We start from the raw sequence: 23703 nt of genomic DNA, 5'->3' as shown, positions 1-23703 counted from the left end.
AAACCTACTTCATTCTGTTAGAAATATGTGGTTAAATGATTAAATTTACCATATTCCAATAGCTTAAACTTTTGGGACAATCGGTAATTTAACATGGTATCAGAGTATGAGATCCTAAGTTCAATCCTTGTCTCTTCCACTCTACCTCCCATTTAAATTCTCACGTGTTGGGTCTCTCCTATTAAAAGGTAGCTTCGACCCACACGTCAGAGCATGAGATCTTGAGTTCAATCATTTGTTGGGTTTCACCTATTAAAAGGTAGCTTTGACTCACACGTGAGGGGAAGTGTTAGAAATATGTGGTTAAATGATTAAATTTACATATCCTAATAGTTTAAGTTTTTGGGACAATCGGTAATTTAATACATTCTCTGCTTTTCCATTGGTTTTCCCAAAATCACCAACAAGTTTGAGACGATATTTACGAAGAGATGGAAAAAGGATTTAGAGAGGCTTCTAAAGTGATGATCAAGACTTGCAAATCTCGATAGATTCAAAGAAACGAACATTCAATGGAATAAAATTGAAAGGAACAAATTTCGTTTGTTGGCAAGACAAGGTGATGCTTCTTTCGTATTGTAGATGCATAGAAAGCAAGTTATATGATTGTAGATAAAATGTACAAATTTTATAATTTAAAAGCAACTTGATTTTGGAATTGATAGATGATGTTTATATGTTAGAATTATTGCATGAATGTTTAGTTTATGTTCAAAGTAAGGAATACATGACATAGAAACATTCTAAAGGTCGTACATAGTGTACAAACGTCTTACTTTTTGTGGGGTTTGAGAGAGGTCAAAGTATGCAGCCTACCACGTGTTAATTTATTGAAAAAATAGCCATTAAATTCACTGAGTGTAGAAAGAATCAAAAGAATAGGGATAGAGGAATAAAAAAAGGGAAAGGAATAGTAGCAATGCAAGTGTGGCAAATGCTATTGATGAATTAAGGGTCCGTTTGGATAGAACTTATTGCTGAAAATTGAAAACTGAAAACACTGTAGCAAGATAATTTTTAAATGTGTAAATAGTGCCATGAGACCCATTTTTAATGAAAAAGTTGCTGAAAAGTGAAATTTATAGGTCTATGAACAGTGCACGGATGCACTGTTCATGAGGAATTAGTCAACAACTACGGCTTGAAAAAAAAAAAAAAAAAAAACTGAAAACGCTGAAACGCAAAACGCAACTGGGATAAGTTGAATCCAAACGCACTCTAAGTCATGTTAAATTTTGCGTGTATCATCATCATAATGTGTATGGTTGTTTGATATGTAATTTAATTCTAGTGCAACATTGCATGTGTGCAATGATAAAATATAATTCTAAGAAAAGTTGGTTGCTTGTATTTGTATTAATTATGACAGTGCAAGTAGTAAAGTTTGATTCATCGTACGCACTATGAAGGGTTCATATGTTAACATTTTGTAGTTTAGTTCATTAGTGGAACCTGAAGCGTTCAACTATAAGGTGGCAAGCATCAAAACTGGAGTTGATCTCATGCTGAAGTGTTGAATGCGTAGGCCATTGAGCCCTGTAGCAGTCTTCTATAAAGTCCAATCGTCCCAAAGTGGCTAATAAGAAAACGCTCCACCTATGGACGAAATCTTCAAGGCAGGTTGGTGGGGACGTGGCAGGAGAAATTATAAGGATAAAATGTTACGCCACCTTCAAGCTCTGCAAAGTTGGTGAAAAAATTATTTCTTTAGAATGAGTAAGGATAGAAAGGAAAAGGAGAGAGCATTTTTTGAGAATGGAAGCATGGTACTGGAAAAGCTGATTGCCTAGTGTAATAGCGAGTCCATTCCCATTCGTAGCTTCTCTGATGAAGAGCTCAAGCGGGCAACAGACAACTATGATGCTCGTCTTGTTATAGTCCATAATGAGTTATACTGGAAATGGTACAAGGGTTCTCTTGACGGCCGACTTGTTTCCATTAGGAAATTTGAAGGTGGTGTACACATTGCAGAAGGCTGGGAATTGACCAACTATGTCACCAATGATCAAGTGATTTCTGCAAAGATGAGCACTCACAACAATGTACTAAAGCTTATAGGGTGCTGCCTCGAGACTCGACCTCCCATTTTAGTAAATGAATTTGCTGCGAATGGTAGCCTTGCCAATCAAATTCAGGGCTCTCGTGGCAGTCAACAACATCAGCCCTTAGCATGGGCAAGCAGGTTAAAGATTGCAAGGGAAATTGCTCATGTAATTTCATATCTCTGTACTGCATTCTCTAGACCCCTCATCCTCAGGGATAGATAGGCTGAATATCTTCTTACATCAGCATGATGTTGCCTAGTTATCCAACTTCGAATGTTCTATATCAGTCCCTAAAGGTGAAACTCATGTTCAAGTTGATATCTTGCCTTGGTCTGTAGGGTACATGTTCCCCGAGTATTTTCCTACAGGTAAGGTAAGCTGATGTTTATAGCTTTGGCACACTTCTTTTAGAACTTGTAACAGGACAGAATTTAAATGATTTTACCCAATTGAATTATGGAGAACTAGTTATAAGTTACCTGTGCGATGCACGGATAATGTTAAAATATTTTATATAAGATGGTTTTGGAGAATATTGTATAAATAATACTATAACATAATTATTATAGAACTTTATTTGTAATGAGTCTATTTTAAAAAACAACCGTTATAAATTTTACACATATATCTATTATAAATAGTCAATTGTAATGATGAGAAATAAAATAAATAAATAAAATTTTGGAGGAATATTATAGAACAAAAGTTAATCTAAAATGTGTCTTTCTCTTTCTTCTTAATTCTAAAAACAAATACACATACTAAACACCCACGGTCAATTACATCATTTACAAAAACCACAAATTCACAACGTCCAACCTTAACATCAAAATAGTAATTGCCGTATGTTGTCACCCAATATAAAATGAAAGCCCCCCTTTCCTTGGTTGTAGGCAACTCATACGGATTATGATTAAATGAAACAACAATATTAGAGCTAAGTAGGTGTTATCGAAAGATTGAAGATAAATGACATTGTTTTTTGTCTGTGTATATTCGACATGGGATGGCTTAAAGGGCTATGGCTAGGTATATATAAAGGGGTAGAAGTGCAAGAGGTAAAAATTGTGAATTAAAATGCAAAAAAGTTTGTGTGTATGTGTGAGGGATAAAAAGTCTTGAAACATTGAACCAAAAGATACAAATGATATTTATTTTTTAATTAGAAAAGTCTTAAAACATTGAACCAAAAAGTCAATAATTAATTTATTCTTATCTTGAGAATATTTCAATTCTCTTGAGAATATTTCAATTCTGTTGAAAATATTTGTTTTTTTTTTTGTTTTATTTTAAATACTAAAATAGTGGGTATGCTTAAATAGTGTGTGGTATAAGCTTAGACAATTAATAAGATATTAATGAGATAATAGTAAAATAAATTAATGTGAACTTTTGGGTGACAGTAAAAAAAATTAATGAAAGAGGTAAAAGAAAATGCTAAATGTAAAAGTAGAGCGCCACTTGGCAAAACCTCATGCACTCCCGCATGAGGTCTTTGCTTTTATATATACTAGCCGCAAACCTGCGCGTTACGCATGATAATTATTTTTATGGTAGTTGTATTAAATTTTTTTATACAATTTAAACTAATTTAATAAAGAGTAATGTATTTTGTAATTATATTTTTATTTATTATAAGAATAATCATAAATGTAATATAGAAACAATCATAAATTATAAATTCAATAATTTTTCTCATACTAAAATGAAAAAAATACAAATTTTCTCAAAAATTCAAAAGGCAAGTTAACAAAAATATTTTATTTTTTAATAAAATTTATTTATAACATTTTGAGAATCATTAAAAAGAATATAAAATTTGAAAATTATTCTTTTATTTTTAGACAAACTTTCTCAAACTTATTTTTTATGCCTACTGTAGGGGTATTGGGCCCAATAGTATATGAAGGACGGCCCAACGAAGTATTTTGGGCTGGAAACCCAAATCCGAAGACATCAGAATGATCGTGGACTATTTAAATATCCAAATACGTCCGAGGAGTAGATTTGTCCTCGGATTACTAGGCCGAGGACATAGGAAGAGAAGTTTAGTATCCCTGGGTTATATTATAAAGAGTCCTACAATTATGGGGATACATAGTATACGTGGAGGACGATAGAAAGAACGGTGGAATGTCTAAAAATAAAGCTGCTACCACCGCCCATACATTAAAAGCTCTGTAAATTGATACGCTGACTGTATAGATGGAAGGATGGGACCTGAGCATAAAGCTTGAAACTTGGTCCCTAATCCCAGCGGGCTTTAGGGAAGAATGGATGGGACAAGTATCCAAAAATGAAGATGGCAACCAGAAAGTGGAAGGTGATGAAGGGAAAGAAAAGGATATAAATAGGAGGGAAGGCATACGAAGAAAGGGGGACTTGAAGGAGGAGAAGAGATAGAGTCAATAGTAAATGATAATCAACACTTGTATCCAAACTTGAGAAATATTATAAACCATCCTCGGAAACAATCCGAGGACGATTTCTCAGTCTTACTCTTTGCAAACGATTCTTTGTTTTGTTCCATTGGGCCCAAAGCCCGTTCTTTTTGTAATTGTCTAAACCATCCTTGAAATCTAAATTACAAACCCATCCTCTACAAATTCATTGTGCAGAAAGGCCTTTCAAGCCCATCTTTCTCCCAGTCGTGGTTTGGGAATTTGAATTGTGTCCTTACAATTGGCGTCGTCTGTGGGAATTTAGTCTTTAGGGAAGTTTAGGACATCATGGTAGGATCAGAACCACAACGCAGCGCGGAGTCCGTGGGCTCCCAGCGTGAAGATCACTCCTTGCATCCTGATCATGGAGAGAACCGAGAAGGAAGTATACATACTACACACACCATCAGAAGTGCAAGTCATTCGCAAGGAGGAAGCAGTTCCTTACGAAAGAAATGCCGGGCCATGCGAGAGATTGACGGCCTAAGGAGGAGATTGCGTCACGGGAGGAGAAGGAGAACTCCTCCGGTCTCTGACCCCTCTTCGGAGGGATCCGAGGATGACAATTACGGGCGGAGATCCAGAACTCCCCCAGGTGAATATGTCTCTCCCAAGGAAGACAATCTGCATGGAAGGCGTGGCAGAGACTACCCCCCTAGGGGCTTAGGAAATGACGCAATGGGAAGGGCGTTACACCAAATCTCCAGGTCACCCTTCGTGCGCAGATTGGAAGAAGGGAGGTTACCTCGGCGCTTCACACAACCGGCCTTCACTCTTTACAATGGTCGGACGGATCCTGTGGAGCACGTAAGCCATTTCAGCCAGAGAATGGCAGTGCATTCCAGGAACGAAACTTTGTTATGCAAGATTTTTCCTTCTAGCCTAGGGCTCGTAGCCATGAGATGGTTTGACGGCTTAAGGGCAGGCTCCATTGATTCTTTCAAAGAGCTTACTAGGGCATTTGGTTCTCGCTTCATCACGTGCAGTAGAGTTCCTCGTCCATTGGATTCTTTATTATCCATGGCCATGAGGGAAGGGGAAACCCTGAAAACATATTCGGATCGGTATTGGGAAATGTTCAACGAAATTGACGGAGACTTTGACGATGTAGCAATAAGGACCTTCAAGGTCGGCCTACCAACGGAGCATGACTTGAGGAAATCCTTAACGAAGAAACATCGAAGCGTACGTCTGATGGATCGTATCTACGAGTATAAAAGGGTTGAGGAAGATCAGCAGCAGGGAAAGGGCAAGGCGAAGGTTATCCCACAAGAAAGGAGGGATTTCAGGTCGGACCGATACAACAACAATAGGCCTGCGCGGGATTTTTCCAGGCAGGCTGGTCACATACCCCCACAAGTGGTCAACACCGTCTTCGGGAGCCGGTGCGGCAGCCTGTTGGAGAAAATAAGGCATGAGCCTTTTTTAAATGGCCAAATAAGATGGCGGGGGACCCTTTGAGACGCGACCAAAATCTCACTTTGCCATTATCACCGGGAGAGAGGTCATGCCACCGAGGGATTGTCGCACTTTGTGGAATCATTCGGAACAAGCTTGGTTAAAGAGGGAAAGGCCTGAAGCGGTCTGTACCAACCCAACGGGCGGGGAAACCAATCGGGGAATGGCAAACCACGACGGTCCTTCATCCGGACCACCTCTAGGTACTATCAATGTCATTTTTGCAAGCACACAGTCAGATGGCTCGGCTCCTTTCAGGGTAATGTCGAGTTGCTCGAACATTGGCCGAGGAGTCACGGGATCGGCCAAAGAGGATTAAGGCAAGTGTCACTCGCCCTAAGTTTCTCTGAAGAGGACAAGATGGGGACCATCCAAGCCTCGTGATGATGCCTTAGTGGTAACCCTCGGGATAGGAAACTATGATGTAAAGAGGGTAATGGTTGGTCAAGGTAGTGGTGCGGGTATCATGTACCCCGACCTGTTTAGAGGCTTGAAGTTAAAAGTTGAAGATCTTATGCCATATGGCTCACCCTTGATAAGCTTCGAAGGGAGAGCTGTCGTTCCAAAGGGCAGTTAGCTCCACTGTGCAATCGAATCGGAGGTGGTAGACGTAGATTTCATCGTGGTCGATTCTTATTCTCCCTATACGGCTATTATGGCGAGACCTTGGCTGCATGCGTTAGGGGCTGTTTCCTCAACCTTGCATGTCAAAATCAAGTTTCATTCTGGAGACCAGGTGGTGGAGTTACTTGGGAGTCGATGTCGTGGCTCGACGGTGTGTCACGGGTACGCAGTGCAACGTCGACAGGACCGAATTCCCCGGCCTCGGCTAACGGTGAAACATAGCAATCAAAGTCTCTTCCCATAGCCGAGGTAGATGAAGCAGTATGTGAAGAATTGGAGAAAATTATCATAGACAATGATCCTGAAAAGTTCTTCCAGGTTGGAGTTCAATTGCGCGGGAAGAAGACGAGCTGATTTTATTTTTAAAGAAAAATATGGATGTATTTGCTTGGAACGCGTATGAGGCCCACAGGGTTGATCGAACTTCATATGTCATCATTTAAGGGTCAATCCAACAGCGGTGCCGAGGAGGCAACCACCTCGGAGGTCCTCAAAAGAACATTCCGAAGCCGTAAAGAGGAAGTGCTCGAACTCGAAGGCGGGGGCTATCAAAGAAGTGTTTTATCTGAATGGTTAGCCCATACGGTGGTGGTGAAAAAGAAGAATGGGAAGTGGAGAGTTTGTGTAGACTTCACGGATTTAAACAAAGCTTGCCCAAAGGACTCATTCCCGATGCCTCGGATTGATCAATTGGTTGACGCTCTTGGACATCCTCGGATGAGTTTTCTTGATGCATTCCAAGGTTATCACCAGATACCTTTAGCCGTTGAGGACCCGGAGAAGAGCGCATTCGTCACTCCTACGGGAAATTATCATTATAAGGTAATGCCTTTTGGTTTGAAAAACGCAGGGCTACCTACCAAAGGATGATGACGAGGATGTTTGAGGCACGGCTAGGAAAAACTATTGAGGTATACGTGGACGACATGGTGGTAAAGAGTAAAGAAGTTCTACGCGCATCTGGAAGATCGAGCAACACTTTTCGAAGCTAAGAGAGTATAAATTGCGGCTCGAATGCCTCTAAATGCTCTTTCGGTGTGGGATCGGGCAAGTTTCTAGGATATATGGTGACTCGGGGAATTGAAGTGAATCCTGCTCGGGTAAAGGCAATAAAGCGGCTTACACCCACCTCGGAATCCTAAAGAAGTGCAAAGGCTAACGGGTATGATCGTGCTGCTCTCAACCGATTTATATCTCGGTCCGCGGACGATGCGAGCCTTTCTTTCAATTATTAAATAAATGGAAGGGTTTTGAATGGACCGAGGAGTGCGTAGTAGCTTTCCAACGGCTAAAAGAATATCTCTCGCGACCACCGGTATGTCTCGACCGGAGGTTGATGAGATTCGTTTGCATATATTGCGATGTGGCTAACCATGCTGTTAGTTTGGTTCTTATCCGAGATGACAATAACATCCGAGACCGGTTTATTATGTAAGCAAATCTGCATGAGGCCGAGCGAGTTATTTGCCACTAGAAAAAGCTATCTTGGCGGTGGTACATGCTACACGAAGACTTCTCCATTACTTCCGGTCTCATACGGTTGTTGTTCTTACACAACTCCCTCTTAAATCAATTCTGCCGAAGTGCAGATTATATGGGAAGAATTGCCAAATGGGGAATTGTCCTAGGAGCTTTCGATATCAAGTATATGCCTCGCACCTCTATAAAGGGACGAGTCATCGCGGACCTTGTGGCGGAATTTGCTGAGCCTTCGTTAGAAGACTATCAAGAAGGCATGGGTAAAAAATCGGTAGGCATGATTTCGTGTGAAGGGCCTCCATTATGGAAAGTCCATGTTGATGGAGCGCAAATCGAGAGGGGATCGGGTATCGGACTAGTTTTAATATCCCCGAGAGGGAATAACTTTTGAAAAATCTTTGAGATTGGGATTCTCGGCCACCAACAACGAAGCGAGTATGAAGCCGTCCTCGCGGGGATGAACATGGTTCATAAAATGGGAGGAAAAGACGGTGCGGATGTTCTCGGATTCACTATTGGTGGTAGGCCAAGTAGAAGGGAAGCTAGAAGCAAGGGATTCCGGGGAATGCGAGAATACCTAACCCAGGTCAGTATATGCAATCTAAATTTGAGTCTTTTCTACTATTGCTTGTATCCGGATGTGGCAATACCCATGCCGACTCATTAGCCACGCTCGCGACGTCCTCGGCACAAAGTCTACCACGAGTTATCCTCGTTGAAGATACTGTTGAAACCCAGGGACGGATGGTAACTCCACTCAAATTCTTCAAATTAGGACGGGGCCTAGTTGGATGGATCAAATTGTAACATTTCTCGAAATGACATCCTACTGGAGAAAAGCCGAAGCGAGATAAGGTTCGCAGAAAAGCCACTCGTTTTCGGTTATCCAGGGACCAAAAATTGTACAAACGTTCCTTTTCGGACCATATTTGCTATGCATCCACCCCGAGGCAACGGAGCTACTTTTGGAAGAGTTACACGAAGGGATTTGCGGAAGTCACACAGGAGGAAGGTCTTTAGCTCACGGGGCCCTTACTCGGGGCTATTGGTGGCCAAATATGCGAGAGAGAAGCGCAAGATTATGCAAAGAAATGTGACCAATGTCAAAGGTTCGCTCCAAATATACATCAACCGAGGTGGAGTCCTGAATCCTCTATCTAGCCCATGGCCTTTTGCCCAATGGGGCTTGGACATTGTTGGACCCTTCCCCGAAGCAACGGGAAACGGACGGTGGCTTCTCGTGGGAACGGGTTACTTCACCAAATGGGTTGAAGCTGAGCCATTATCAAACATCGAGACACGGAAGCAAAAAAGTTTGTATGGAAGAATATCGTTACCAGGTTTGGCATCCCTCGTACTCTCATTTCGGATAACGGTTTACAATTTGATAGCAAAGCCTTTCGGAAATCTTCTTTGTGATGCTGGGCATTACGAATGATATTCCACTTCGGCTTATCCCCAAGGAAATGGGCAAGCCGAGGCGTGACAAAGTAATAGTGAGTGGACTCAAAAAGAGGTTGGGTGACGCCAAGGGGAGGTGGGTGGAAGAACTGCCACATGTCTTGTGGACGTATAGAACTACACCACGAAGATCCACGGGTGAAACACCCTTCACCATGACTTATGGAGCCGAGGCGAGTAATCCCCTTAGAAAGCGGGTTCCCGACCTGAAGAAAAACTCCTTTATTTCGGATAGCAATGATGATCTATTAATGAGAAACTTAGACTTAGTTGAGGAACGGCGAGAAAGCGCCATGGTTCAACTAGCTTATTATCAACATAAGCTCGAGGGATGGGGATATGATTCTCATGTGAAACTTCGACCTCTTGGACCAGGTGACTTAGTATTAAGGAAAGTTTTGGGCACGATGAAGAATCCTGCGTGGGGAAAATTGGGGCCCAACTGGGAAGGACCTTACCGTATTACTTCGGTCGCAGGAATAGGGGCCTACAATCTGGAAGATTTGGACGAAAATGTTGTACAACGTCCCTAGAATGTAAATAATCTACGAAGGTACTATTACTAAATAAAAGGCACTTCGGCCGTTCTTTGTTGTAAACTACGTTATATTCGTTATCTTCATTCATCTAAGTATCAAGCTGAAACTTGGTATGCCTGGATCCTCGGACCACATACCTCGTCTAAATTGATACTCTTTACTAAAGTGTTAAACAGAACCTAAGTTACGTCTGGTCCTTGGATCATCTACTTTGGGAAAATTAACATTTTAAATTTATTCGTCTAAGTATCAAGCTGAAACTTGGTATGCCTGGATCCTCGGACCACATACCTCGTCTAAATTGATACTCTTTACTAAAGTGTTAAACAGAACCTAAGTTACGTCTGGTCCTCGGATCATCTACTTTGGGAAAATTAACATTTTAAATTTATTCGTCTAAGTATCAAGCTGAAACTTGGTATGCTTGGATCCTCGGACCACATGCCTCGTCTAAATTGATACTCTTTACTAAAGTGTTAAACAGAACCTAAGTTACGTCTGGTCCTCGGATCATCTACTTTGGGAAAATTAACATTTTAAATTTATTCGTCTAAGTATCAAGCTGAAACTTGGTATGCTTGGATCCTCGGACCACATACCTCGTCTAAATTGATACTCTTTACTAAAGTGTTAAACAGAACCTAAGTTACGTCTGGTCCTCGGATCATCTACTTTGGGAAAATTAACATTTTAAATTTATTCGTCTAAGTATCAAGCTGAAGCTTGGTATGCCTGGATCCTCGGACCACATACCTCGTCTAAATTGATACTCTTTACTAAAGTGTTAAACAGAACCTAAGTACGTCTGGTCCTCGGATCATCTACTTTGGGAAAATTAACATTTTAAATTTATTCGTCTAAGTATCAAGCTGAAACTTAGTATGCCTGGATCCTCGGACCACATACCTCGTCTAAATTGATACTCTTTACTAAGTGTTAAACAGAACCTAAGTTATGGCTGCATCTTCGGATCATCTACTTTGGGAAAATTAACATTTCGAATTTATTTATCTAAGTACCAAGCTGAAGCTTGGTATGCCTGGATCCTCGGATCATTCACTTGGGAAAAATTAATACTTCTTTTCTTTTTTGTCAAAAACATCAGATATTTGCATAAACCATATGTCTTATCTTTACATAGTTCAAACTAGAGATCCAAAATGAAGAATCAAATACTCAAAATGCATCACTTAATGCAGTTCCCGGCATAATTAAGCCTTCCTGGAGTATCAATTTCAATTCAAGTTGTTGCTAATAACTTTGGTAAAAGACAAAAAGATGATATTTATGGAATGATATGATCAACATAAAACAAAAAAAAAATATATATATATATATATAAGAATCATCTAAAAACAACATTCATTCTTATATTAAATTCCAAAATAGTACTTTTTGCACCTATACTTAGGTATTACACTTAGAGACAAAATAAATTAAAAATAAAGAAAGGAAAGACAACAAGCAAGTCACTGTTTCAGCTTAATCTTCAGAGGGCCTTTGGGGTCTTGAGGAGATGGAAGCTGAGCCAAGGACTCAACGGCAATTCCTTTGCCTTTTGGATCATCTACCAAGGTTATTGGGTTAGCTTGATCACCCAACTCATCATTTGAAGATTCCCGAAGATCACTTGAAGGCAGTACGTCTTCAAGTGCCTTTTCTTCTGCAGGGTCAAGTTGTTCAGGGGCAACTTCAGGAAGAGTTGAGTCTTCAGCCAAATCACCCCCCTTATCCTCGGATGATCCCTGGGCAGCTTCTTGTGCAGCATCAGGAATGGAAGAAGCGCGAATTGCAGGAGGATAGTAGACACTCTCTACTTTCCAAAGAGTGGAAGAGGCATCAACCCCAGCTTGGGAAAGTGCCTCATTCCACACTTGGAGGCAGTAGTGCCTACATACCTCGGGAACCTGAGCCTTGAAGGTTTCAGTGACCTCCTTCACGCCTATATCATAACCGTCTTGTTCGGCTTGGTCCCTCGAGTTCTCGGCCTCTTCTTTTGCTTTCTCAGCCTTTTTCTTCTCCTCAATGGCTTCTTCTTTGCCCTTGATGGCTTCCTCTTTGGCCTTCTCAGACTCGTTCAGATCTTTCTTAAGGTCCTCTACAAGCCTTCGTGCTGCTAAGAGGTTATCCTCAGCTTGGCGAAGCATTAGGCACTGATCCTCGGCTGTTTAGTCGTCGTTTTCGGATCAGGCCTCTAAACCCGCCTTAGCACTCTCGGCCTTAGCCAATTTTCTTTGTGACCTCCTGCAGTTTCTTCTTATGAAGGTCCGAGATCTTTTGAGCAGTTTCACGCCTGGACTCCTCGGCCCTCAGAGACTTGTAGGAATTGATGGCAATCTCTTCTGCCCTGTGGGCAGATTGAACGGCCTACGAACAAAACATATAAAACTTAGACATATAGATATATATATAGGAAATAAAAATAAAAGTCAAGGTTTTAGAGAAAACTCACCATTGCAAGTTCCTTCTTCAAAGTCATGAAGACGGTGTGGTCCCTTTTCTTTCTCAGCTCAATCATATCCTCGGGGAGTAACAGTGCCTGCTCCAAAGCATCTGCGACGCATGCTGCTGTCCCTTCATCGGAATTTCTAATGGACGCATCCACGGTAATGACCTCGTCATCCATAGAAAGGTCAGGAAGCCATACAGGGGCGCGTAAGGCCGCCTGTTGGTCGGTTCTTCTTTCCGACCTAGTCTGTATGGTGCGGGCCTGCTTTGCACCCTTTTCCACCTCGGGCTCCTTGGAAACAGAACCCTTTCCTACCTCCACAACTTCCTTCCCTTTTGGCTGATCCCTTTTTCTTTTGAGATCAGCTATGTTGGTGCGTTGAATTTGGGAGGATGGAGGAGGAGGAGGAAGCCTAGCTTCAGGGCGTTTGTCAGCACCCTTTTCTTGAGTCCGAGGGCGCACCTCTTTTGGAGGTTCTTGGACTCTAGGGTCCTTGTCAGCGCCCTCAAGGACATCTTTGAATTTGGGCTTAATCTTTCGTTGAATGCCCATAACGTCAAGTTCTTCGGTAATAACCTTTGAGATTTGGGTAGAAGTGCCAAGGATGGAAGTTGAATCTTCGGAGAGTAGAGTTGATTAAAAACCTCAAACTCGTCCTCGAATGCTGGTACCTCAACTTCTTCTTCTTCTTCTTCTTCCTTTACGGTAAGGTAGGAAGATGCGGCTTCACCGAGAGGTTAAATTTGTGGAGAGAGGAGCTTGTGGGAATCCCAAGCTGGAACGAATGGTGGCGGTTGGATTGGTTGGGTGACCAAAGTACCTTGAGGAATGGTAGTCCCCCCGGTGAAAAAAACCCTCCACGGCAACGCTAATCCGAGGAAGACGAGGATCGCGGGCTTTAATCACGCACTTCGGCGCACGAAAGGCTTTAGATATTGGAGTGTAGCCGAGGATCAGATGAGCCGCACGGAGTTGGCCGTCGGTGTGCACGAAGATCTCGGCTTGTAGGATCCTATCCAACCGCCCGAAATCCACAAGGTTAGGATGACGATCCGCTACGTGTGGATCTGCAGAGTTATCCAAGTAAAAATGGGTAAGAGTAAGTAAAAAGACGAAAGATAATAGTATGTAAAAGAAACTTCACCTGGAGTCCCTTCCCTTGTCGGACAGGGGAGGCCGTCGTGCCAATTTCCTGATATGATCAGGAAGTCATTTTTTAGGCCCTTATTTGATTCAGGCAGACATTGAATTAGCCTGACTTCTGGGTGTCTAGACTTTAGGTAATATTCATCTTTTTTGCTTAGGTGATGGAGGTTATAAACCCAGTTCACGTCGTGGTGAGTGAGCCCTAAGTTCATCTTCTCATTTAAAGCATCTATGGAACCTAGGATCCTAAAGACATTTGGGGCACACTGGGTGGGAGCCAATCTAAAGGCCCTAAGATAATCCCTAGTCACGATTCCCATGGGGATTTTCATTCCCCCTTCGATGAACGCAATCATCGGGATTACAACTTCCCCCGTTTTTCTTTTTGTATAATACTCTTCCTCGTTACAGTACCTAATGGATACATCCGAGGGAATTTTGTACTTAACCTTAAACTGCTCTATTTTTTCGTTTGAATCCACCAGGGACGCAAATCTACCCATTCTTTTTGAAAAAAGGGGGTGTGGAGAAGACTAACTATGCCGAGGATGAAAGACACAGTGAAAAAGAGAAGATGGGAAAGAAAAGAAACAAAAGAAACAAAAAGCTGATAAGGAGGGGAAGAGTATTGAAGAACTTACTTTTAAAAAAGAAGAAAGCACGGTCACCTCGGACGGGGTACTTGATAGACGAGAGAGAGAGTACGGGGAGATGAAAAGTGTGGCGGGTACGTTATAAGGTTTTACGTAGTGTGAAGAATTTTGAAGAAAATTAGTATTTATATGTCAGAAGGTGTTTTCAAGCGGGCGAATTCCTGCCTCAACCCAGGAATCGCTCTCGACCGTTGGATATGTGTCATATTAATAAAACGTGGGGGACATAGAAGCGCCAATAATCAATTCGGGGGCGTTTCGCATACCGAAGCATCGGGAACACGCGATGGGTGATTCAGAAGTTATTTCTGTCAACAATATTGCCAAGATTCTGCAGGGTAAAAGGGTCTTTTTAAGTCGAGATTCTATTTTTCTCCCGAGATGAAAAAATAAAGAAACTCGAGGGGCTATTGTAGGAGTATTGGGCCCAATAGTATATGAAGGACGGCCCAACGAAGTATTTTGGGCTGGAAACCCAAATCCGAAGACATCAGAATGATAGTGTAATATTTAAATATCCAAATACGTCGAGTAGATTTGTCCTCGGATTACTAGGCCGAGGACATAGGAAGAGAAGTTTAGTATCCCTGGGTTATATTATAAAGAGTCCTACAATTATGGGGATACATAGTATACGTGGAGGACGATAGAAAGAACGGTGGAATGTCTAAAAATAAAGCTGCTACCACCGCCCATACATTAAAAGCTCTGTAAATTGATACGCTGACTGTATAGATGGAAGGATGGGACCTGAGCATAGAGCTTGAAACTTGGTCCCTAATCCCAGCGGGCTTTAGGGAAGAATGGATGGGACAAGTATCCAAAAATGAAGATGGCAACCAGAAAGTGGAAGGTGATGAAGGGAAAGAAAAGGATATAAATAGGAGGGAAGGCATACGAAGAAAGGGGGACTTGAAGGAGGAGAAGAGATAGAGTCAATAGTAAATGATAATCAATACTTGTATCCAAACTTGAGAAATATTATAAACCATCCTCGGAAACAATCTGAGGACGATTTCTCAGTCTTACTCTTTGCAAACGATTCTTTGTTTTGTTCCATTGGGCCCAAAGCCCGTTCTTTTTGTAATTGTCTAAACCATCCTTGAAATCTAAATTACAAACCCATCCTCTACAAATTCATTGTGCAGAAAGGCCTTTCAAGCCCATCTTTCTCCCAGTCGTGGTTTGGGAATTTGAATTGTGTCCTTACACCTACAATCCAAAACACTGAAAAAAGTAACTAAAAAAATTAATAAAACTTAGCTATGATTAATTGGACCAATTAGGAAAACAATTTATTATTTATAATCTACTAAGGTCATTTTCTTTGTAGAAATTGTAATTTCAGCCATCCAAAACATATTATCAAATAAAGTATTATTAGCAAAATATAAGAATTAAATTTCTATATATGCATTGTTATAAAATAATAATAATAATAATAATAATAATAATAATTAAAGTAAAATTGTGAAAGATAAAATTTGTCTTTCATCCAATAATTTTTGTTTAGCCAACCTTTGCTTTTCTTTAAATAAATGGCATTATAGAATACTTCTAATATAATTATTAAGAGTATTGTCCACCACAAAGGATTAAAAAATAAACAAAAATGATTGAAGTCTCATAGTTTAACATCTAAATTGAGCACTATAAAAATCATGCTATCAAATTGCAACAACTATCAAATTAAATTATCCAAATCATGCTATGTAATAAGATAATATTATATTTTTATATTTAATCCTTTATAACGCAATATGATAACATTTAACAATCAAAGTGAGAGAAAAAAAAAACACAACAATTTAAAAAAAAACTGAATCGCATTAACCTAAAGTAGATTAAAGAATATAAAAAATTATCAACCTAAAGCGAAGATGCAAGAAAAAAAAATCAACCCAAAAATTGAGTGTGTGTGTGTGAGAGAGAGAGAGAGAGAGTGTGAGAGAGAGAGAGAGAGAGATAACATTTTTTTTGTAAGGGAAAACTATGCATAGAATGAAATAGATATTTTTATTTTAATCCTTAATAACGCAATAGGATAACATTTAACAATCAAAGAGAGAGAAAAAAAAACACAACAATTAAAAAAAAAAACTGAATCACATTAATTTTTTCCTTTCTTATGAAAGTATTTACCAAATCCAGTGAAGTTCAAAGTCTAAGAAGCATTACCTCTTTTGTCAAATGGAGGGAAAGTTGAGACCCACAAATGCTGGTCATAAACAATCATCTATCGTTATTCCTTAACACTTTTCCTTTTTTTTTACCTGCTTTCCTTCAACTTAATGTTCATGTCATACACCAATATTTTGGTCCTTGGTTCTGGCACCATGCCCTTTAATGTTGAAAGCTCGGATTTGTGTAAATATACAAAGCTTGTTCAGACCCCCAATCAAAAATTGTGGCTAGATTGCTTTTACTCTAACTTAGACTAAGTGTGGAATAAGAGTAAATGAGCGCAAATAACCAATAACACTACCCTAAGCCATATTCATCTATTATCAACAATAAAAGGAAAGCTTAAGAGTAGAGAAGAGAGATGCAAACACAAGATAACACCGATACGTGTTATCGAAGAGAAAATCGAAGAACTCGGTGAAAAATCTCTCCGTGACCCTTCAAGTAGAAATCGATCCACTAGAGAATAAAGTTGGAGTACTTGAATAATAAAAGACCCTCCAATCCAAGCCTAGTCTATCCCATGTACTTGAGCCCTCCAAGCTCCTGCTACCAACTGACTTCCTAGAGCCTTGTCTTCTTTAGCTTTTCGGATCCTACAATTCAGCCCGATTGCATCCGCCAATGAATGACTCATTCCAATACTTCCTAATAGCACCAAAATCTCACTTGACACTCAAAATGGGTGTGGCAAGTGTTTGGGCTATCAACCTGCCAAGGATGAAGAGATGGAGAGGTAGGAGTTGAGGAAAACCACAAAGAAATGTATAAATGATTGTAGGTATAATAATTTCTAACTCTCAAGTGTATTTTCTTGGGATTTCTCTTTAAAAAGCACTCCTTTACAATTTGTGGGTAATGAGGGTATATATGGTGTGGGTAAAGACTTGGTAAAGCAAAATCTTACTTTTTTTCAAATAGAGAGTTTCGCAAGTCTTTTGCAAGTTGGCCTTACCCGCGAGACACTAGCGAAAATCTCTAGCTTGGCATGACTCTTCATCTTCCAGTCATGTACTTTATACATGGCTCTTTCGCGGGTAAGCTTCTCGCGAGACACTCGCGAAATCCATTTGTTCATCCTTTCCCTTTTAGGCTTGAGTCTTCACACTCTTTCACACTCGTCCCTTACAATTAGAAACCCACATAAATACAAGGAAGTATTATTGAAGAAATTTACAATCAAATTTGGTACGGAATTAAAGCCAACATAAAATATTTGTAAATTACAACTTTACAATTTCCCCCTTTGGCTATTCTGTGACAAAACCCCTAAACTGACTCTAGACTTATACGTGAGTTTGAGAACATAGGCAAAACTCACTCACACCTAATTCTAGAAGCTGTGAAGTATTTGCTCCGTATACGCCTGTATCCTAAAACACTTGCATATACAACAAACTTTCATTAAGCTCATGACAAGTAGAAAACAAGGTACGTATAGGAACAAGTAAAATGCGATCAAGATACCAAAAGAGATATAAGCTATGAAGCATAACTTGATCAAACATCAAAAGTCATTAAGCAATGACTACAATGAACATTTATCTAGTAAATGATCATCCGAACACGCAATGCAATTAAAAGCAATGCTAAAATCAATTGCATGTCCAACAAGCATGATGCATTACATTGCTTTAAACCAAAGCAGTGTAAATATTCAAAAGCTATAAAACTTAAAGTAAACTTAAAAGCCACCAAAATAAACCAATCTATTCTATGCGCTAAACTTTTCTCCCCCTCACACTGTACTCCCCTTCAAACTGCTCTACCTTTTTGACTGGAATGGCCAAAGAGACTAGAATGCCTCAGTCTAGCATACCATACATCTGTTCAACCCTTTGGATTAGATGATCAAGATGATCGGGTGCTCGTGCACGCGCTTGTGAAGAGGGTTGTGCAGTGTCCTCTAGAACTGAAGTGAAATGCTCAATTTCCTCTTCAGTGTCTCCACCTTCTTCAGCAACATTGTTCGGGGATATGAGCTTTGCTATGAGTCAAAATTTATGCACTGATTGGATCTTCTCTTTGCGTCACTGGAAGTCCACTAGGAATCTTCACCCTTGCCCTTGTGATAAGAGACATGGCAAGGCTTGGAAATGGTGGAGTTAGCCTCAAATTCCTTTTTGTGATGCATTTGGTGAAGAGGTGGTAGATGTGACTGCAAATATCGACCTCCTTGTGTGTGAAGAGATCAAATAGAAATATGGACCTTGGTGCTGACAAGTTCGTCAAGTTCCTCATTGGATAGAGGTTGAAGATCATGATGTAGGCCAAGGTTCCCATTTCTGGGGTGAACGGAATGGTGTGCAAGGCCTTCTTGTTGATTTATCCACCAAGAATTTCCACAAGGGTTCCTAGCTTCTCCCTTCTCTCATCATATGGTAGAGATGTGTGAGGAGTTGTCAGTCAAATCTCCAAAACATCCTGAATTGAATCCCTAATGATGGAGAACTCTCTCCTCCTTAGCCAACAATTGATGTGATCACCTTCCACAATGGCATTTGCGAAGAATTCTCGAATGATGATTTCCAAAAACATCGCCCCTTGGAAGAAGCAACTTCGTCCATGTCCTTTCTTTGAACACATCCAGAATGAAGGTGCCCTCTAGAGAATCTAAGTCCACATTCCTCTTTAGAATGATTGGGGCCCTTTTGTAGTGATCATTAAAGACCGTGTCATCATCATCATCTCAGAATGCAATCCAAGGAGGTGCATTGAAGCTTTGAGGACTTTTTTGTGGCTGATTTCTTAAGAGGAGACATCTGCAAAATAGACACAAACACAAAGAAACAAAAACAAACACAAACAAGGATACAAACTTGATTAGATCCAAGTTAGTCCTAAAAATGAACATAGAAACATAAAACCTAATGACACAAGACCATGTTAAGTGCTAAACATGTAACAATACTTGTCTAGCATGAGTGCAATGCAAAACATGTCAAGTGATCAAGTGTGTGCATCAAGTGTGCATGTATGATGCATGAACAAAGCATGACAAAACACTCATGGGGCAAAGTGTGTAAAACACACAACCAATGCTTAGAACTAGTTAAGAATGTAAAAACATAGTGATCTCCAAAATTTGGTACTCATTAGAGTCCAAAACAACGATAAAATGCCATTTGGGCATTTTATCAAACACTTAGAGTGCATACAAACCACTAACATGTAAAACAATACATGAACATGTTGAAATCTTGCCTAAATACATGTTAAAATGTCATTTGGGGCCAACAAAAACACAATAAAATATAATGGGACACAACCCAATCAAGAAAATTGAAAAGATTTGCAAGAAAATTAAAATTTTCCCAACCCTTTCAAAAATAAACCAACCTTAGAAATCCTAGAATCTAAGACTTAATCTAAGGAAATAAGAGTGAAAAAGTGTTGAAACATACCTTAGTTGAGTCTTAGGAGGGATTGATCTTGAGTTTTGGATGAGTTTTTTTAGAGAAAATGTGTTTTGGGTTCAGAGAGACACGGAGGAGGAGAAATGAGTATGTTTGAAAAACTGCCACTGTTTGGCTTTAAAAACTGTAGAATCACGCATTTCACGGGTAAGCTTCTCACGAAGTTTCTCGCGAAATCGCCAATGAAGCTCATTGACAGTTTTCGCGGGTAGCTGTTACTCGCGAGCTAGTCGCGAAACTCTCTGTCTGAATTTCAGTGTTTTCTGAATATTGCTTTCCTCATTTTCGCAGGTAGGGCTTAATCTTACTCGCGAAAATGCCTTTAGAAGAGTTTTTTTTTTTTTTTGACAAAAATGAAATAGACATTTTGGACAAAACTCTAAACATACAAAAACATAAAAACACTTTTAAAAACATATAAAAATACTCAAAAATCTTTTTGGGTTTGACCAACAAGAAACTGAGTATACACGTCACATTTGAACACGTACAATCATACAAATGGAATAAGCATTCATTGAACATTAAACTTGGGTGATGTGTGTGTATGGATCAAGTATGAACTAGTCCATAGTTTAGTATGAAGCTTCAATGATTAATTCAATCAAGTCATACCCAACTAGTACGAAGTTAAGTGACTTATCTCACTTGTAGAAATGAACATCTATGACCTCTCACCAATGTGTTTACAATTGATTAAAAGTTTTTCATTTGACTTCCATTTTTCATACTTTTGATTAAATACAACTCAAATTTTTAAGAAGCGATGCCATGAACTTTTTGATGTAGTTTTGACAAATAAGCTTTTGGCTTTGGCATCATACATTTTAATACATATTTGCTCTACCTTTTGTTAGCCAATCTAGTTTTCGAAGCAAGGCTTTTTCAACTCTTTCTCCTTTTGGAGATTGACATTGGAAGAGCTCTTTTGAAAAAGAAAAAGAAATGTGAGGAGATATATAGGCATAATTCTACTCAAGTATCAAGATTAAGTAAGACTATTGACCAATCATTCATGACAAGCTTGAAGATTTATTTACAACAATCAAACGTAGATTTCTAAATGTCGCTCACACTTAGAAAATGTGCATACATAACAAGCTAAGCTCGTAAATGCACTAAACCATTAGTATGAATGTACTAGGCCAAACTCATATGTGATATACACAACACAAGCGATCAAACTTTTTGAGATTTTTCACTTTTTATGGATTTTTGAATTTTTCAACACACTCAAAAATAGAACAAACAAAGTAAGATCAACAAAAATAACAAACAAAGTCTTGAAAAAGAAACATGCTAAAATAAGAAGCAATGACACAAGAAGATTGCATATGTCATGATGCATGAAACTATAACCCTAATATGTTGGAAGTATTAATGCATGGGTATAGCGAATGATCATGTCATGATGAAATATTTTTCAACATCTCTATAACATCTCCAATGAGTTGTCCCTCATTTTCTCCTTTAGCTTAAATTCCTTTTGGCATTCTACTTGAGTTGTCTTGGCCACGCAAAGAATTAGTCCTCTTGAGTGCTTGAAGCTTGACGCAATTTGGCATTCTGTGCCCTCGCACGCCACAATGATGATAAATGTGCTTCACTTGAGGTTCCCTTTGACTTTTGGGTAATGACTTCCCTTTATCATTTGGTTTTGCACCAATGGTTCTCTTTGCAACAATAGGGGTCTCAATCTTAGGTTTTTCCACTTTAGGTTTCTCAACATTTTTGGCCAATACGAATCTCGCTTCCTTCTTGGGTTCGCTGCTTGAGCTTCCTTCACTAATATAGCCTAGACCGGCCTTGTCATTTGAAGAATTTTTTAGAAGAGAGCATGCTATCAAGTTTCTTAGTGGAAATACGCTCCACTTTGACATTTACTTGAATGATTTCAAATTCAAGGAACTTGATTTTCGAGTAGGAATTTACCAATTCTTCCTTCAGCCCTTCAACTTCACACTTCGCCTACTTAAGTTGCACAAGTGTGTATTTATGCTCTTCTTCAATTTTCTTCATCTTCTTAATGGATTTGTTTGCAACCTTGGCATATTTGCCACAATCTTCAAGTAACGCATCATACACTTCTTAAAGGTTCTTTTCACCTTCGTTGAGACATACATCCTCATCTTTCGAATCTTCAACTTCTTCACCTTCAGAATGTACACCAAGCTCATCAACCAAGTTGCTCAACTCATCTTTAGAGTCAATCGTGGTAATTGCCATGAAAGTTGAATAGTTTCCTTCACTATCACATTCTCATTCCGCGTCAAAATTTGAGCTTTCTGAATCACTAAGGGTGGTGGTAAACACTTTCCCTTTTCCTCTCAAATAGTTTGGACATTCTTTCTTGAGATGTCCGTGCCCATTACATTCATAGCACACAATTCCTTGAGTTGATGACGAGTCTTTCCCATCCTTCTTCTTGAACTCCTTCTTGTTATTTTTTTAGGATGAGAATTTTCCTTTGCCAAATGACTTCCCACTGTTCTTCATTTTGAGAAATTTCCAGAAGTTCTTTGCAAGAAATACCACCTCCTTTTCTACATCGTCTTCTTTGAAGGAATCACCCATTCTATCATTTATAATTTTAAGAGCAAGTGATTTGCTGGACTTGTGAGAAGAGAGTTCGAGCTCATAGGTTTGGAGAGATCCAATAAGTTCTTGAATCTTTATCTCATCCAAATCTTTACTCTCCTCTATGGCTGTAACCTTAGCCCAGAAGCTTTTGGGTGAGGATCTCAAGATCTTCCTCACCACCTTGGCATCTTCCGTCTTCTCCTCAAGATTGAGCTTGGAAATCACTATCTTGTTGAGTCTCCCATAAAAGGAATCAAACGACTCATTGTCACTCATCTTTACTTCTTCAAACCGAGTAATGAGCATTTGAAGCTTAGTATTCTTAACCTTCTTGGTACCTTCATAGGTTGTCTCAAGAATGGTCCACGCCTCTTTGGCGGTCTTCACATGCGAAATCTTGTGAAACTCATTAGTATAAACACCACAGAAAATAGCATTAATAGCTTTGCTATTGGTATTTGCCAAAGCAAGAGCAGCATTATCCCATTAGGATTTGGCAGTAGTGGGTCTTACATACCCATTCTCAACAGAATCTCACACTGTCTCATCAATGGCATAAAGAAAAGCACGCATACGTACTTTTCAAAAAGCATAATTACTCCGATCAAAGAATGGAGGAGCATTAAGGGATTGAGATCTATCCATCTCACTAGGGGCCTAGGATCACACTAGGGTAATGAAATCCGGTAAGTATACCTGCTCTGATACCAATTATAAGCTCAGATTTGTGTAAATACACAAGAGCTTGTTTAAACCCCCAATAAAAAATTGTGGCTAGATTGCTTTTACTCTAATTTAGACTAAGTATGGAATAAGAGTAAATGAGTGCTAACAATTAACTGATAACACTACCCTAAGCCATATTCATCCATTATCAACAATAAAAAGAAAGCTTAAGAGTAGGGAAGAGAGATGCAAACACAAGATAATACCGAGACATGCTATTGAAGAGGAAACCGAAGAACTCGGCGAAAAACCTCTCTGCGGCCCTCTACGTCGAAATCGATCAACTAGAGAATAAAGTTGGAGTACATGAATAATAAAAGACCCTCCAAGCCTAGTCTATCCCATGTACTTGAGCCCTCCAAGCTCTTGCTACCAATTGACTTCTCGGAGCCTTGTCTTCTCTAACTTTCTAGATCTCGCAATTTAGCCCGATTGTATCCGCCAATGAATGACTCATTCCAATACTTCCCAACAGCACCAAAATCTCACTTGACACTCAGAA

The 23703-nt window shown here is 39.7% G+C and overlaps 1 pseudogene; it reads left to right on the top strand.

Moving 5' to 3' along the window:
• Positions 1-1712: 1712 nt before the first annotated feature.
• LOC142639327 (serine/threonine-protein kinase ZRK1-like) lies at positions 1713-2563 on the top strand (annotated as a pseudogene).
• The last annotated feature ends 21140 nt before the right edge of the window (positions 2564-23703 follow it).

Source organism: Castanea sativa, chromosome 6, assembly GCF_040712315.1.
Source record: "Castanea sativa cultivar Marrone di Chiusa Pesio chromosome 6, ASM4071231v1".
In the NCBI taxonomy this organism is placed as follows: Eukaryota; Viridiplantae; Streptophyta; class Magnoliopsida; order Fagales; family Fagaceae; genus Castanea; species Castanea sativa.
This window is presented reverse-complemented; position numbering and strand designations above follow the sequence as displayed.